We start from the raw sequence: 5,361 nt of genomic DNA, 5'->3' as shown, positions 1-5,361 counted from the left end.
CTCAGCCAAGAAGAGTTGGTTAGGCTTTTTTCATGTTATCCAAAGCGTTGGTCACTAACTGTGCTGCTGAGAACAATTTAATTACATTCTTTTCCCTGATGTTTACTGATACCAGCAATATTCAACCGGTGTTGAGCATTAGTAAATTCAACAGTTATTCTGCGCTCTGGCACATTCAGATGAGAGTGCTCATTGGAAATCTTTAAATGTCAACTGTCTCTACGTCGCGTCAGTCCATCTGTGGGTTGTAAAGGGTTGGTTTCAGTTGAAGGTCCGGTTTTCCAACCTCCCCCCACTGCCCTCTGTTTGCAAGGTTTGTTTCGACATGCTCTGGTGAAATGTCCCTTCTTTCCTCAGTTGTAACAAGCAAAGTTCCTATCCTGTAGTGGTTGTCGCCCAGCCCGTCCGCCAGCACTGGCACCCCCTCCCCTTCCTCCACCCCTTCCTCTTCCCTTCTGTCCATTGTTTGGAGGAGCTCCCTGAGCCTGCCACTGCTGGCCCATCCTTGATAAAAAGTCAGAGTTCATGTGGGCGGTGTACAGAATGGATTTTCACTCCTTATGTGCCGCCTCCTAGGGGTCTGCTGGTCAGTTGTATCAGGTCTTGTTGGGGCTAGAGCTGCGGTGGGGGAGACTGCTGAACTAGCTGCTGTCGGACAACCAGGGCTGGTTCTAGTGCAGTGGATAAAGGGTATAATAGGGGGGGATCATCATCATCCATGTGTCATGACTCTCCTTGCTGTAGGCCTTGGATCAGCTTGGCAAATGGCTGACAGAAGAGAGGTGGGACTTGGAGAGGGGGGATTTGGGCCGGTTTTGACACCTTAACACCCGGTCATAAAGACCCGCAAAAGGGTCTTTCCTGCCCTGTAGTATTGGGAAAGAAATGTGCTTAGTGTAGAGAGAGACTCTTGCCTCCAAAACCTTTTTCTCCAAAAACATGAACATGGGAACAATATTTATAAGATGTGTTAAGAATGGTCCATGGGGATCTAAAGAATAATCCTGTCACATTGCTTTTCATTTTGTGTTGTCATTAAAAACTCTATAACAAAAATTCTGTAACTTAGGAAGGAAACACATTCTAGCTGTAAAGTTTCCATCCAATAGGATGTTAATACAATATGAAGAATAATGAAACTCTTTTTGAAAAGATAGAATTGTGATTTTACTCTTCTAATGAGATAATGGTTTTTCATGTTCATGTCCGTTTCATGACCAGAGTTCTTAAAAGGACTCACTAAGAATTAACATACTAGACCAGAAAGCATGAAGCGGTGGCTACATGTTGAAATGGATAGAATCTCTGAAACTACCAACACGAAGTGAGAAGATAATCTACACTACGAGACCAGTCTGCAGCTGTGCATGTAAAAGTGGTCCTAGAACTTTGACTAAAGACATGAGGTGGAAAGGAGAATCCCATCTCAGTGCATCTGAAGTATCTATTTAAACAAACACTTAGCTATTGGAGAAGCTCTACAACTAAGAAGGACATTGTGACCTCTGGTGGACAACCAGAGCCTTACATCGAGCCACTCCCTATAGACGGATCAATTGGTTTCAACAGAGAGATGACAGAGAAAGACATCTAAATATATACATTGCATTTCTTATCTGAATGAGTGGTGGTTCATGTGCAAAGTATTACTATTCTTTTGAGCGTAGGTTCCAAATGTGTCCAAGTGGTGCCTCTCTTTGTCTCTCCCTCTCTTTACCTACCCCTCCCTCTCCATGTGTAACAAGCCGTCATATCTTGTCAGTCCACTAGGGACTTTTATCTTGTGTAAGTGTGTTTTCTGTGTTATTATTTAGTTAGTTAGTAAATAAATAATTAAATACATTTCTTTAGTACTGAATAATCAGGAAGGCTGGGATTCTTCCGGATCCAATGATTATGCAACTTTCAGAATCAAATCAAATTCAAGTAAAGGTATTGGAGTGGCCATCACAAAGCCCTGACCTCAATAGAAAATGTGTAGGCAGAACTGAAAATTGCCTTTAAATTGTTTAACTTGGGTCAAGCATTTTGGGTAGCCTTCCACAAGCTTCCCACAATAAGTTGGGTGAATTTTGGCCCATTTCTGCTGACAGAGCTGGTTTAACTGAGTCAGGGTTGTAGGCCTTCTTGCTCGCACACGCTTTTTCAGTTCTGCCCACAAATGTTCTATGGGATTGAGGTCAAGGCTTTGTGATGGCCACTCCAATACCTTGACTTTGTTGTCCTTAAGCCATTTTGCCTCAACTTTGCCACAACTTTGGATGTATGCTCGCTCGGGTTCATTGTCCATTTGGAAGACACATTTGCGACCAAGCTTTAACTGATGTCTTGAGATGTTGCTTCAATATATCCACATAATTTTCATTCCTCATGAAGCCATCTATTTTGTGAAGTGCACTATTCCCTCCTGCAGCAAAGCACCCCCACAACATGATGCTGCCACCCCCGTGCTTCACGGTTGGGATGGTGTTCTTCGGCTTGCAAGCCTCCCCCTTTTTCCTTCAAACATAATGATGGTCATTATGGCCAAACAGATCTATTTTTGTTTCATGAGACCAGAGGACATTTCTCCAAAAAGTACAATCTTTGTCCCCATGTGCAGTTGCAAACTGTAGTCTGGCTTTTTATGGCGGATTTGGAGCAGTGGCTTCTTCCTTGCTGAGCGGCCTTTCAGGTTATGTCGATATAGGACTCGTTTTACTGTGGATCTTGATACTTTTGATCCTGTTTCCTCCACGAGGTCCTTTGCTGTTGTTCTGGGGTTGATTTGCACTTTTCGCACCAAAGTATGTTCATCTCTAGGAGACAGAACGTGTCTTCCTGAGCGGTATGACGGCTGCGTGGTCGCATGGTGTTTATACTTGCCTACTATTATTTGTACAGATGAACGTGGTACCTTCAGACGTTTGGAAATTGCTCCCAAGGATGAACCAGACTTGTGGAGGTCTACAATTTTTTTCTGAGGTCTTGGCTGATTTCTTTTTATTTTCTTATGACTTCAAGCAAAGAGGCACTGTGTTTGAAGGTAGGCCTTGAAATACATCCACAGGTACACCTCCAATTGACTCAAATGATGTCAATTAGCCTATCAGAAGCTTCTAAAGCCATGACACCCTTTTCTGGAATTTTCAAAGCTGTTTAAAGGCACATTCAATTTAGTGTATGTAAGCTTCTGACCCACTGGAATTGTGATACAGTGGATGATAAGTGAAATAATCTGTCTGTAAACAATTGTTGGAAAAATTACTTGTGTCGTGCACAAAGTAGATGTTCTAACCGACTTGCCAAAACGATAGTTTGTTAACAAAGAATTTGTGGAGTGGTTGAAAAATGAGTTTTAATGACTCCAACCTAAGTGTATGTAAACTTCCGACTTCAATTGTACAATTGCTGTTCAAAAGTTTGGGGTCACTTAGAAATGTCCTTGTTTTTTAAAGAAAAGCACATTTTTTGTCCATTAAAATAACATGAAATTGATCATAAATACAGTGTAGACTTGTTAATGTTGTAAATGACTATTGTATCTGGAAGCGGCTGATTTTTAATGGAATATCTACATAGCCGTAGAGGCCCATTATCAGCAACCATCACTCCTGTGTTGCAATGCCACGTTGTGTTTGCTAATCCAAGTTTATCATTTTAAAAGGCTAATTGATCAACAGAAAACCATTTTGCAATTATGTTAGCACAGCTGAATACTGTTGTCCTGATTCAAGAAGCAATTAAACAGGCCTTCTTTAGACTAGTTGAGTATCTGGAGCATCAACATTTGTGGGTTTGATTACAGGCTCAAAATGGCCAGAAACAAAGACCTTTCTTCTGAAACTCGTCAGTCTATTCTTGTTCTGAGAAATGAAGGCCATTCCATGTGAGATATTGACAAAAACTGAAGATCTGGTACAACGCTGTGTACTACTCCCTTCACAGAACAGCGTAAACTGGCTCTAACCAGAGTAGAAAGAGGAGTGGGAGGCCCCGGTGCACAACTGAGCAAGAGGACAAGTACATTAGAGTGTCTAGTTTGAGAAACAGACACCTCACTAGTCCTCAACTGGCAGCTTCATTAAATTGTACCCGCAAAACTCCAGTCTCAAAGTCAACATTCTTTTGCCTCAATGTCTGTGTTATTTTGCCCATCTTAATCTTTTCTTTTTATTGGTGAGTCTGAGACATGTATTTTTCTTTGTAACTGCCTAGACGGCCAGATCCCAGAGTCGCGTCTTCACTGTTGACGTTGAGACTGGTGTTTTGCGGGTACTATTTAAAGATCTATATATATATTTTTATAAAAGGCATTTAGCTTGTCTGTGTAGATTAAGATAGCTGCCGTTGCCACCATTGTCTGTTCTTTCCTGCAAGTTTCCATACAGAGGGATGTCACATACTGCAGTCGCACCCGGCTCTTATCTGTACGCCCAGACTTATAACTAAGTCACACAAGACAACAAGCCTGCGTCAGGGGATTCTCTAAGTAAAAACAGGATAGTATGTCTAATTTTGTAATTTTCCACATCAGTACCCATGGATGCCAAGGTAAGCCAGGATTCCCCCCAAAATGTACCAACAAAAAATGACAAAACATACAAAATTTTTGTATCTTTCGTATCTCTGTGTTTCATTATTTTCAGAGCGAGTGAAACAGCGCAAACTCTTTTTATCAGTATGTGTAGCCCATATATCTGATGCTGTCTGGTCAAGAAGAGTATGACATTGTTGCCACCCGTAGCATTGAGTGCAAGGGAAGCCAGCGAGCATTTGGCCACACTTGATTAAAAAGAATCATACAAAAATTGATGATCAGCATTGAGCTAAACTGAGTGAGCTCAACTGTGAATGGTCCTGGTGCATCAAAAGTGTCTAAGGAAGCCAGTTTATATTTTACTTCACATCAAAAGCAGAACAACATTTACAGAAAAAAAATGTAATTGTTGCATCTCATTGTGTCGTTGTCCTCTAGTGGCTAGTTAGCTAGCTAAAATCATCCTTTTCCTAAATTAGCCATGGATGGAGATAGGGATTTGGACATGTGGTTTTACTTAATTCTCCATACTAGGCAATGATTATATGGTCGATTCTGAGCCAACCATAAATTCAGACATTGTGCCCTGGCCTGAGAGGATGGAAGTTCAATTTGTAGCTAGATGTAGAAGGCTAATATTAACTAACTGACCTTGCGCATCTTTGCCCATGAAAGGAAGTTAGGCTAGCGAGCAAGCATTTTAGTCAAGTAGCCTATAACAACAAAAACGAAAAGCGTGTCCTGTATGACAGCCATAGACCGTTTCATCAACATGAAAGAAAGGAGGATGTCATTAGCGTTTCTTTACAAGTGGGTGTTTTTCTACTTTCACGGACGCACAC

This window comes from Oncorhynchus nerka, linkage group LG23, assembly GCF_034236695.1.
Source record: "Oncorhynchus nerka isolate Pitt River linkage group LG23, Oner_Uvic_2.0, whole genome shotgun sequence".
NCBI lineage: Eukaryota > Metazoa > Chordata > Actinopteri > Salmoniformes > Salmonidae > Oncorhynchus > Oncorhynchus nerka.
Note: the sequence above shows the minus strand (reverse complement) of the source record.